We start from the raw sequence: 13626 nt of genomic DNA, 5'->3' as shown, positions 1-13626 counted from the left end.
CAAGCAATGTCTGGGGCCTTGAGACGTCTACTACAGCTGCCATGTAAAGGAGCGCAAATTCGGGGTTGGATTTGTAGTGGGAGAGAGATTCCGTCGCCGAGTACTGTCGTTCACCCCGGTTCTTCAACATCTCGCTCATCAGCGCCCATGCACCGACGGAAGAGAAGGATGAGGCATCCAAGGTTCTCTTCTATGAGCCGCGGCGAAACGTCCGACAACGGATTGAGGCTGATCGACTTCGCCGGAGCCCGCAACATGGTAGTATGCAGTACTAAGCTCAAGCATAAAGAGATCTATCAAGCTACGTGGCTGTTTCCAGATCGAAAAATGAGAAACCAAATCGATCATGTTGTGATAGACGGAAGGCACGCTTCCAATGTTTTAGACGTACGCACACTCCGAGGCCCAAACATCGACTCGGACCACTATCTTGTTGCAGCCAAGATATGCACCCTCGTGCAGCAAAAAAGTGCGCCCAAATATGCAAGGAAAGCTTAACGTCGAAAAGCTGCAATCACAACACACAGCCAGTGCTTTCGCTACTCGACTCTCACACCTGCTCTCAGAGAGCACTCTTCAACAAACCGTCATATACGAGCAGTGGAACCACATTTCCCGCTCATTAAGTACCGCCGCTGAAGTAGTAGTTGGATTTCAGCGAGCCCGAAAGAACAACTGGTACGATGAGGAGTGTCAGGAAGCTGCAGAGAAAAATAAAGGCGCCTACAGGGTCACGCTGTGATCGGGCGCAACGCGCGCTATGTGGGACCGCTATCGGGATCTGAAGAGGTAAGCGAAACGTATTTGCCGCAATAAGAAGAGAGAGGCCGAAATACGTGAGTGCGAAGAGCTTGAAATGCTGGCCGACAGGAAGATGCCCGAAAATTTTACCAAAGAGTTAGGCGACTTACGGATGGTTTCAAGACCAGGGCGTGCTCCTGTAAGGACAACAATGGCTACCTAGTAACCGATGTTCAGAGCGTACTTAAATTATGGAGAAAACACTTATCCGCCCTACGGAATTGTAGCAGTACGGAAAGTTGTGGAGAAGATGAACCCGAGCATTATTATTATTTAAAATATATTGTTAATTAAACTAAGGATAGCATATTACTCTAAAATATAAGTGAAAAGTGGCGTTTTAAACAAAATTTTGGTGATAGTAGTCGGGATATTTTAACAACAAGTAAATTCATATAAAGGAGACCTCCATTAACATCCCCAGGAATCAGAAAATTTTGATAAAACAAAAAAGTGCTGCCATATTGCAAAATATATCTTGCAGTTTGTTATTTATTTATAACCTCATAGGTTAGGTTAGGTAAACGGGCTGCCTCTGCATATGGAAGCAAACTTGGACTCGACTAAGCTGTTCATTGTGATGCCCTTAGATGGAAGAGGGAAAAGGACGCAGGGAGGTCGGAAAAGGAGAGTAGGTGGGTAGGGGAAAGAGGGGGAGGCAGAATAACGACTCACAAAAGCAGGACACCAGAGCAACAGGTGTTGAGATGATTCCACCTCATCGTCCTCCATGCAGTTGGTGCGGTAAGGGTTGTGCATGTTATTCAGCCTTACGGTATGATTGCCAATCACACAGTGACCACCCAATAGTGAGAGATGCAGCTTGCTTAGTCTCAAGAGCTCCCCAGACCGCTTCCGGTCCACCCGTGGTCAAAAGGATTTTGCCACCTTGCTCAGCAGGCCACACGAGGTCAGTGGAGCCCCCAGACCCTCCCTATCTGGAAGTAATTCCTCTTGCGAGCTCATCAGCCATGCAGTTGTGATTTCGCTGTGACCTGGAACCCAAATAATCTTAATAGCGAAATAATCAGTCGCGGTCGATAGGGAAGTTAAACAGCCACAAATACTTTTAATGGACATATCCGGATAAGATTTTTACCCTAAGTTCTGTTAAGAGTAAAAACTGTGATATTTAAAAGTGGGCGGGGTTGGACACGCCCACATACAGTCATGTGAAAAATAATAGGGACACGACATTGTGACCAGTTCCGGCTATTTTTGTTTGTTTGTTTAATGTTTATTTTTTTTTATAAAAATACAACTCACTATCTAACAAAAACCATATATGTCCAAATTTCAAACTTTGTAAAAAAATAGGAAAATTCAACATAATTTTAAAACATAATTTACCGTAATTTGCCATAATAATTTGTCGTAATTTGCCGTAATTTTCCATAATAATTTGCCGTAGTTTGCCGTAAGTTACCGTAATATGCAGTAATTTGCCGTAATAATTTGTAGTAATTTGCCAAAATAATTTGCGGTAATAATTTGCCGCAATTTGCTGAATTAATTTGCGTTATTTTCGGTAATTTGCGCAGTTTGCCGTAATTGGCCGCAATTTTCCGTAATTTTCTGAATTAATTTGCCATAATTTTCGGTAATTTGCGCAATTTGCCGTAATTTGCCGTTTGTGAACTAATTTGTTTATTTAATGTTTATTATTTTTCGATAAAATAATCCAGATTTCAAACTTTGTGCAAAAATTGTGAAANGTGCAATAATTTGCCGTAATTTATCGTAATTTGCGGTAATAATTAGCCGTAATTTTCCGTAATAATTTACCGTAATAATTGGTCGTAATGTGCCGTAATTTTACGTAATAAATTGCCGTAGTTTGCCGTAATAATTTGTCGTAATTTGCTGTAATTTTCCGGAATTTTCCGTAATAATTTGCCGTAATAGTTGCCGAAATTCGCCGTATTAATTTGCGGTAATTAGCCGTAATAATTTGTCGTAATTTGCTGTAATTTTCCGGAATTTTCCGTAATAATTTGCCGTAATAGTTGCCGAAATTCGCCGTATTAATTTGCGGTAATTAGCCGTAATAATTTGTCGTAATTTGCTGTAATTTTCCGGAATTTTCCGTAATAATTTGCCGTAATAGTTGCCGAAATTCGCCGTATTAATTTGCGGTAATTAGCCGTAATAATTTGTCGTAATTTGCCGGAATTTTCGGTAATAATTTGCCGTAGTTTGCCGTAGTTTACCGTAATAATTTGCCGTAATAATTCGCCGTAATTTATCGTAATTTGCCGTAATAATTTACCGTAATTTGCCGTAATAATTTGTCGTAATTTCCCGTAATACTCCATAATAATTTGCCGGAGTTTAACGTGATTTGCCGTAATAATTCGCCGTAATTTGCCGTAATTTTCCGTAATAATTTGCCGTAATAACTTTCCGAAATTTGCCGTATTAATTTGCGTTAATTAGCCGTAATAATTTGTCGTAATTTGCCGTAATTTGCCGTAATTATTTGCCGTAGTTTACCGTAATTTGCAGTAATAATTTGCCGTAATTTGCCGTAGTTATTCGCCGTAATTTGTCGTAATTTGCCGTAATAATTTACCGTAATAATATGTCGTAATTTGCCGTAGTTTTTCGTAATAATTTGCCGTAGTTTACCGTAATTTGCAGTAATAATTTGTCGTAATTTGCCGTAATAATTTACCGTAATAATATGTCGTAATTTGCCGTAGTTTTTCGTAATAATTTGCCGTAGTTTACCATAATTTTCTCTAATTAATTTGCCGAAATTTGCCACTATTTTCCGTAATAATTCGCCGTAATTTGTAGTAATTTGCCGTAATAATTTACCGTAATTTGCCATAATAATTTGTCGCAATTTTCCGTAATAATTTGCCGTAATTTACCGTAATTTGCCGTAATTTGCAGTAATTTGCCGTTATAATTTGTCGTAATTTGCCAAAATAATTTGCCGTAATTTGCGGTAATAATTTACCGTAATTTGCCGCAATTTGCTGAATTAATTTGCGTTATTTTCGGTAATTTGCGCAGTTTGCCGTAATTGGCCGCTATTTTCCGTAATTTTCTGAATTAATTTGCCATAATTTTCGGTAATTTGCGCAATTTGCCGTAATTTGCCGCAATTTGCCGTAATTTGCCGTAATAATTTGCAGTAATTTGCTGTAATTTGCGGTAACAATTAGCCGTAATTTGCCGTAATAATTGGTTGTGATGTGCCGTAATTTTACGTAATAAATTGCCGTAGTTTGCCGTAATAATTTGTCGTAATTTGCTGTAATTTGCCGGAATTTTCCGTAATAATTTTCCGAAATTTGCCGTATTAATTTGCGGTAATTAGCCGTAATAATTTGTCGTAATTTGCCGTAATTTGCCGTAATTTCACGTAATAATTTACCGTATTTTGCAGTAATAATTTGCCGAAGTTTGCCGTAAATTGCCGTAGTAATTCGCCGTAATTTGTCGTAATTTGCCATAATAATTTAACTTTCGGAAATTTGCCGTATTAATTTGCGTTAATTAGCCGTAATAATTTGTCGTAATTTGCCGTAATGTGCCGTAATTTCCCGTAATAATTTGTCGTAGTTTACCGTAATTTGCAGTAATAATTTGCCGAAATTTGCCGTAATTTGCCGTAATAATTTTCGGTAATTTGCCGTAATTTGCTGAAGTAATTTGCGTTATTTTCGGTAATTTACGCAGTTTGCCGTAATTGGCCGCAATTTTCCGTAATAATTTGCCGTAGTTTACTGTAATAATTTGCCGAAATTTGCCGTATTAATTTGCGTTAATTAGCCGTAACAATTTGTCGTAATTTGCCGTAATGTGCCGTAATTTCACGTAATAATTTGCCGTAGTTTACCGTATTTTGCAGTAATAATTTGCCGAAGTTTGCCGTAAATTGCCGTAGTAATTCGCCGTAATTTGTCGTAATTTGCCATAATAATTTAACTTTCGGAAATTTGCCGTATTAATTTGCGTTAATTAGCCGTAATAATTTGTCGTAATTTGCCGTAATGTGCCGTAATTTCCCGTAATAATTTGTCGTAGTTTACCGTAATTTGCAGTAATAATTTGCCGAAATTTGCCGTAATTTGCCGTAATAATTTTCGGTAATTTGCCGTAATTTGCTGAAGTAATTTGCGTTATTTTCGGTAATTTACGCAGTTTGCCGTAATTGGCCGCAATTTTCCGTAATAATTTGCCGTAGTTTACTGTAATAATTTGCCGAAATTTGCCGTATTAATTTGCGTTAATTAGCCGTAACAATTTGTCGTAATTTGCCGTAATGTGCCGTAATTTCACGTAATAATTTGCCGTAGTTTACCGTATTTTGCAGTAATAATTTGCCGAAGTTTGCCGTAAATTCCCGTAGTAATTCGCCGTAATTTGTCGTAATTTGCCATAATAATTTAACTTTCGGAAATTTGCCGTATTAATTTGCGTTAATTAGCCGTAATAATTTGTCGTAATTTGCCGTAATGTGCCGTAATTTCCCGTAATAATTTGCCGTAGTTTACCGTAATTTGCAGTAATAATTTTCCGAAATTTGCCGTAATTTACCGTAGTAATTCGCCGTAATTTGTCGTAATTTGCCGTAATAATTTACCGTAATTTGCCATAATAATTTGTCGTAATGATTTGCCTTAGTTTGCCGTAATTTGCCGTAATAATTTGTCGTAATTTGCCTAAATAATTTGCCGTAATTTGCGGTAATAATTTGCCGCAATTTGCTGAATTAATTTGCGTTATTTTCGGCGGTTTGCCGTAGTTTACCGTAATAATTTGCCGTAATAATTCGGCGTAATTTCTCGTAATTTGCCGTAATAATTGACCGTAATAATTTGTCGCAATTTGCCGTAGTTTAGCGTGATTTGCCGTAATAATTCGCCGTAATTTTCAGTAATTTTCCGTAAAAATTTGCCGTAGTTTACCGTAATTAGCCGTAATAATTTGCCGAAATTTTCCGTATTAATTTGCGGTAATTAGCCGTAATAGTTTGTCGTAATTTGCCGTAATTTTCCGTAAAAATTTGCCGTAATTCGCCGTAATAATTTGCCGAAATTTGCCGTAATTTGCCGTAATAACTTTCCGAATTTTGCCGAATTAATTTGCGTTAATTAGCCGTAATAATTTGTCGTAATTTACAGTAATTTGCAGTAATAATTTGCCGTAGTAATTCGCCGTAATTTGTCGTAATTTGCCGTAATAATTTACCGTAATTTGCCGTAATAATATGTCGTAATTTGCCGTAGTTTACCGTATTTTTCCGTAATAATTTGCTGAAATTTGCCACTATTTGCTGTAATTTGCCGTAATAATTCGCCGTAATTTTCCGTAAAAATTTGCCGTCGTTTGCCGTAATTCGCCGTAATAATTTGCCGTAATTTGCCGTAATAACTTTCCGAATTTTGCCGTATTAATTTGCGTTAATTAGCCGTAATAATTTGTCGTAATTTACCGTAATTTGCAGTAATAATTTGCCGTAATTTGTCGTAATTTGCCGTAATAATTTACCGTAATAATATGTCGTAATTTGCCGTAGTTTTTCGTAATAATTTGCCGTAGTTTGCGTAATATTCCATAATAATTTGCCGTAGTTTAACGTGATTTGCCGTAATAATTTGCCGAAATTTGCCGTATTAATTTGCGGTAATTAGCCGTAATAATTTGTTGTAATTTGCAGTGATTTTCCGTAGTTTGCCGTAATAATTTTCCGAAATTTGCCGTAATTTGCCGTAATAACTTTCCGAAATTTGCCGTGTTAATTTGCGTTAATTAGCCGTAATAATTTGTCGTAATTTGCCGTAATGTGCCGTAATAATTTGCCGTAGTTTACCGTAATTTGCAGTAATAATTTGCCGTAGTAATCGCCATAATTTGCCGTAATAATTTACCGTAATATAACGTAATAATTGTCGTAATTTGCCGTAGTTTTTCGTAATAATTTGCCTAGTTTACAGTAATTTTCCGTAATAATTTGCCGAAATTTGCCACTATTTACCGTAATAATTCGCCGTAATTTGTTGTAATTTGCCGTAATAATTTACCGTAATTTGCCATAATAATTTGACGTAATTTGTCGTAATTTTCCGTAATAATTTGCCGTAGTTTGCCGTAATTTACCGTAATTTGCAGTAATTTGCCGTAATAATTTGTCGTAATTTGCCAAAATAATTTGCGGTAATAATTTGCCGTAATTTGCCGCAATTTGCTGAATTAATTTGCGTTATTTTCGGTAATTTGCGCAGTTTGCCCTAATTGGCCGCAATTTTCCGTAATTTTCTGAATTAATTTGCCATAATTTTCGGTAATTTGCGCAATTTGCCGTAATTTGCCGCAATAATTTGCCGTAATTTGCCGCAATTTGCCGTNATTGCCGCATTTTGCCGTAATAATTTACCGTAATTTGCCATAATAATTTGTCGTAATTCGCCGTAATTTTCCGTAATAATTTGCCGTAATTTACCGTAATTTGCCGTAATTTGCCGTAATAATTTGTCGTAATTTGCCAAAATAATTTGCCGTAATTTGTGGTAATAATTTGCCGCAATTGGCTGAATTAATTTTCGTTATTTTCGGTAATTTGCGCAGTTTGCCGTAACTGGCCGCAATTTTCCGTAATTTTCTGAATTAATTTGAAATAATTTTCGGTAATTTGCGCAATTTGCCGTAAATTGCCGCAATTTGCCGTAATTTGCCGTAATAATTTACCGTAATAATTGGTCGTAATGTGCCGTAATTTTACGAAATAAATTGCAGTAGTTTGCCGTAATAATTTGTCGTAATTTGCTGTAATTTGCCGGAATTTTCCGTAATAATTTGCCGTAGTTTACCGTAATTTGCCTTAATAATTTGCCGAAATTCGCCGTAGTAATTTGCGGTAATTAGCCGTAATAATTTGTCGTAATTTGCCGGAATTTTCCGTAATAATTTGCCGTAGTTTACCGTAATAATTTGCCGAAATTTGCCGTAATAATTCGCCGTAATTTCTCGTAATTTGCCGTAATAATTTACCGTAATTTGCCGTAATAATTTGGCGCAATTTTCGCAATATTCCATAATAATTTGCCGTAGTTTAACGTGATTTGCCGTAATAATTTGCCGTTATTTGCCGTAATAATTCGCCGTAATTTGCCGTAATTTTCCGTAATAATTTGCCGTAGTTTACCGTAATTTGCCGTAATAATTTGCCGAAATTTGCCGCATTAATTTGCGGTAATTAGCCGTAATAATTTGTTGTAATTCGCCGTAATAATTTGCCGAAATTTGCCGTAATAACTTTCCGAAATTTGCCGTATTAATTTGCGTTAATTAGCCGTAATAGTTTGTCGTAATGTGCCGTAATTTCCCGTAATAATTTGCCGTAGTTTACCGTAATTTGCCGTAATTTGTCGTAATAATTTACCGTAATTTGCCGTAATGATATGTCGTAATTTGCCGTAATATTCCATAATAATTTGCCGTAGTTTAACGTGATTTGCCTTAACTATTTGCCGTAATAATTCGCCGTAATTTTCCGTAATAATTTGCCGTAGTTTACCGTAATTTGCCGTAATAATTTGCCGTAATAATTTGCCGTATTAATTTGCGGTAATAAGCCGTAATAATTTGTCGTAATTTGCCGGAATTTTCCGTAATAATTTGCCGTAGTTTACCGTAATAATTTGCCGAAATTTGCCTTAATAATTCGCCGTAATTTCTCGTAATTTGCCGTAATAATTTACCGTAATTTGCCATAATAATATGTCGTAATTGCCGTAATTTTCCGTAATAATTTGCCGTAGTTTACCGTAATTTGCAGTAATAATTTGCCGAAATTTGCCGTAGTAATTCGTCGTAATTTGCCGTAATAATTTACCGTAATTTGCCATAATAATATGTCGTAATTGCCGTAATTTTCCGTAATAATTTGCCGTAGTTTACCGTAATTTGCAGTAATAATTTGCCGAAATTTGCCGTAGTAATTCGTCGTAATTTGCCGTAATAATTTACCGTAATTTGCCGTAATAATATGTCGTAATTTGCCGTAGTTCTTCGTAATAATCTGCCGTAGTCTGCCGAAGTTTACCGTAATTTTCCGTAATTTTTTGTCGAAATTTGCCACTATTTGCCGTAATAATTCGCCGTAATTTGTCGTAATTTGCCGTAATAATTTACCGTAATTTGTCGTAATTTGCCGTAATTTTCCGTAATAATTTGCCGTAGTTTGCCGTAATTTAATTATATTAGCTGCTAAAGTTCCTGGACGAATTACATTACTAATTGTTTCAATGCAAACTATAAAAGGTATTAAAATTGCTGGAGTTCCTTAGGGTACTAAATGAGCAAATATATGTTGAGTATTATTAATTCATCCGTAAATTATAAAACATAATCATAAAGGTAGTGCTAAAGTTAAAGTTAATGTTAAATGACTTGTTCTTGTAAAAATATAAGGAAATAACCTTATGAAATTATTAAATAAAATTAATGAAAATAATGATACAAAAATAAAAGTCGAACCTGAGTGACTTGACGGTCCTAGTAATGTTTTAAATTCTTTATGAAGTGTTAATAAAATTGAATTTCAAAATACATGATAACGTGAGGGTATAAGCCAGTATACTGATGGAATAATTAATAATCCTAAAAATGTTCTTATTCAATTTAATGACAAATTAAAAATTCTTGAAGAAGGGTCAAATACGGAAAATAAGTTAGTTATCATTTTCATTCTAATGATTTAGTTGATTTTTGTGAAATCAGAGATTTAGGTGATTTAGGAATTATTGAATAATAATTTATTATTCTAAATAAAATAAAAGTAATTGAAAAAATAATAAATAAACTTAATCAACCGAGGGGGGCTATTTGTGGAATCAAAAAATATTAAANAGTATTTAAATTTCGATCTGTTAAAAGTATTGTAATGGCTCCTGCTAATACTGGTAAAGATAGCAGCAATAATAATGCGGTTAATACAACTGCTCATACAAATAAGGGTATTCGATCAAATGAAATTCCAACTGATCGTATATTAATTACTGTTGTAATAAAATTAACTGCTCCTAGAATAGAAGAAATCCCCGCTAAGTGTAGAGAAAAAATAGCTAAGTCAACAGATGCCCCTCCATGGGCAATAACAGATGAAAGAGGGGGGTAAACTGTTCAACCTGTTCCAGCTCCATTTTCTACTATACTACTAACTAGTAGTAGTGTAAGAGAAGGGGGTAATAACCAAAAACTTATATTGTTTATCCGAGGAAATGCTATATCTGGTGCTCCTAATATTAAAGGTACTAATCAATTTCCAAACCCACCAATTATAATAGGTATTACTATGAAAAAAATTATAACAAAAGCATGTGCTGTTACAATTACATTATAAATTTGATCATCACCAATTAAAGCTCCTGGGTGTCCTAATTCAGCTCGAATTAGAATTCTAAGAGAGGTTCCTACTATTCCGGCTCAAGCTCCAAAAATAAAATATAAAGTTCCAATATCTTTATGATTTGTTGAAAATAGTCATTGTCGCGATTAAATGGCTGAATTTAGGCGATAGACTGTAAATCTATTTATAAGAATTAATTCTTTTTAATCAATTAGGCTTTATAGTCATAATAATGATATTAGACTGCAATTCTAAAGGAGTAAAATAATTACTAAGGCTTAAAAGATTTAACTTATATTTATAACTTTGAAGGTTATTAGTTTTTTTAACTTAAAACCTTTTTATAAATATTTATAGCTAAATTTATTTGTAATTAAAAAATAAAATAAATTAAAGAAATTAAAATTAATCTGAACGTTGAAATAAAAGAAAAAAATAGCATGCATTTAAATGAAAAATTATTTATTTGTATAATATTAATTCAATTATTTTCAGAATAATTTAATATAAATGCGGCAAAACATAACCGCAAGTAAAAAAATAATGTAATTAAAGTTATTACAGTTATAATTGTTATTAAAATATATTGATTATTAACAATTAATAATTGAATAACTAATCATTTTGGTAAAAATCCAATAAATGGTGGAAGACCACCTAAAGACAATAAATTAAAAAATAAACAAAATTTTAAAATTTTTGAATTGAAAAATGAATTAAAAACTTGATTAATATAATATATTTTAAAATTATTAAACATAAAAATTAATCTAAAAGATAGAAATGAATATATAGAAAAATAAATTAATCAAGTTGATTCTCTGGCTTGTATAGCAGTTAATATCCAACCTAAATGATTAATTGAAGAGAAAGCTATTAATTTACGAAGAGAAGTTTGGGTTAATCCTCCCAACGAACCTATTACTGTTGAAAGAATAATTACTAAATAAATAAAATTTCTTCAATTAGTATAAGAAATTAATACAAGAGGAGCAATTTTTTGTCATGTTNGTTGATTCTCTGGCTTGTATAGCAGTTAATATCCAACCTAAATGATTAATTGAAGAGAAAGCTATTAATTTACGAAGAGAAGTTTGATTTAATCCTCCTAATGAACCTATTACTGTTGAAAGAATAATTACTAAATAAATAAAATTTCTTCAATTAGTATAAGAAATTAGTACAAGAGGAGCAATTTTTTGTCATGTTATTAAAATTAGAACATTTATTCATGATAAACCTTCTATTACATTTGGAAATCAAAAATGGAATGGTGCTGCTCCGCTTTTTAATAATAAAGATGAATAAATAATTAAATTACTAAATATATGAGCGTACATAAAATTATGGTGAATAAAGCGGAATATTAGAATAATAGCAAACAATAATACAGCAGAGGCAATTGCTTGTGTTAAAAAATACTTAAGAGAGGCTTCTGTTGATATCAAATTATTATCTCTTATTAGGGGGATAAAAGATAATAAATTAATTTCTAAACCTATTCAAGCACCTAACCAAGAATTAGACGAGACGGTAATTATTGTTCCTACTATTAAAATAAAAAAAAATATAATTTTAGCAGTATTATTAAAAATTAAAAAGAAAAGGATTGTAAACCTTTATAAATGGGGTATGAACCCAGTAGCTTAATTAGCTTATCTTTTTATATTTTAGTGTATGATGCACAAAAGTTTTTGATACTTTTAGAAATAGTTTAATTCTATTAAATATAAATTCGTAATGAATGTAATATTATTACATTATTTACCCTTTCAAGGTAACCCTTTTCGTCAGGCAATTCATTGAAAGAAAATAACTTATTTCATTTAAAAAAGATAATTTTCCAGGTTTTTTTTTGTTTTTTTATATTTAATATAAATTTTAATGTTGTAAATATAATTTTTTATTTTATATTATAATATAATATGGTGTATAAAAAAAAGTAATTTTTGTAATAAAATTAAAATTAATAGTAGATAATTAAATACGCCAATATATCCATTTCCGAGAGTTAAAAGATCAATACGTTAGCTCAACTAGTAGATGATAATAAAAGGGTGGCCTTAACATATATCTATATAAATGTGGAACGTCAGATTATTTTATCTACTAATAAATGTAACAGAATGTTTATAGATCTATGAATCTTAGGGTTTTTTTTATTAGAATATAGATACTTATTAATTAATTAAATATTTATATACATATATTAATCTATTTATAATAGAAATATATATATTAATTAAATATTTATATACATATATATAATATATAGAAACGGAATATATAATATATAATAATATTTATATGTATATATATAATATATATAAAGGTTATTTTTCAATAATATATATATTAATATGTAGTTATCAGTATATTTAGTATGGCTACTAATTATTAAATATAAATAAACCCTCTTCATTTCGATAAATCTATTAATTTTAAATATATTTTTTTATATAAAGAAATATTTTATATAAAATATTTGTATATATAAATAATTATTATATGTATATATATATACATATAGATAGAAAAATTAAAAATGTAAATTTTAATATTTATATAAATAAAAAAATAAAATTTCAATTAATATTGATCTATAAATTAAATAAAATTAAAAAAAAAATAAATTTCGATTAATATTGATTAATAAATTTAATAAAATTTTTTTAAAATTTTATTAAATTTATAAATTAAATAAAATTAAAAAAAAAATTAATTTCAATTAATATTGATTTATAAATTTAATAAAATTTTTTTTATAAATTTATAAATTTAATAAAATTAAAAATAAAAATAAATGTTGATTAATATTGATCTATAAATTTAATAAAAATTTTTTAAAATTTTGTAAAATTTATTTAATAAATTAAAATAAATATTTTTATTAAGTTTTATTGAATTTATTATTATAATTACTAATAAATTTTATTTAAGTGTTAATAAATTTTTATAAAATATTTTTAAAATTTTATNTATAAATTTATAAATTTAATAAAATTAAAAATAAAAATAAATGTTCATTAATATTGATTTATAAATTTAATAAAAATTTTTTAAAATTTTGTAAAATTTATTTAATAAAATAAAATTGAAAAAAAAATTTTTTTAAATTAATATTTATCTATAAATTTAATAATTTTTTAAAAAAAAATAAATTTTTGTTAATTAATTTAATTTGTAAATTTAATAAAATTTTAAAAATTTTATAAAATTGTTTAATAAATTAAAAAATGAATATTTTTATTAAATTTTATTGAATTTATTATTACTAATAAATTTTATTTAAATGTTAATAAATTTTTATAAAATATTTTTAAAATTTTATTATTTAAATAAAAATATTATAGTTATAGTTTATTATTAATTATTTATTAATTAATATAAATAAAATAAAAAAATTTTTATCAAAAAAGATAGTTTTTATTTTACTTTTATAAATATAAATAAATATGATA

General features: G+C 30.6%; 2 pseudogenes; both read right to left on the bottom strand.

Annotated features, from left to right (window-relative positions):
• Window positions 1-8497: 8497 nt before the first annotated feature.
• LOC108363726 (ATP synthase subunit a-like) lies at window positions 8498-9522 on the bottom strand (annotated as a pseudogene).
• Window positions 9523-11130: 1608 nt separating this feature from the next.
• Window positions 11131-11782, bottom strand: LOC108363728 (NADH-ubiquinone oxidoreductase chain 2-like; annotated as a pseudogene).
• Window positions 11783-13626: the final 1844 nt, after the last annotated feature.

The sequence above is a fragment of the Rhagoletis zephyria genome, unplaced genomic scaffold, assembly GCF_001687245.7.
Source record: "Rhagoletis zephyria isolate East Lansing unplaced genomic scaffold, Rhagoletis_zephyria_1.1 Rzeph_scaffold_01351, whole genome shotgun sequence".
Classification (NCBI taxonomy): Eukaryota; Metazoa; Arthropoda; class Insecta; order Diptera; family Tephritidae; genus Rhagoletis; species Rhagoletis zephyria.
This window is presented reverse-complemented; position numbering and strand designations above follow the sequence as displayed.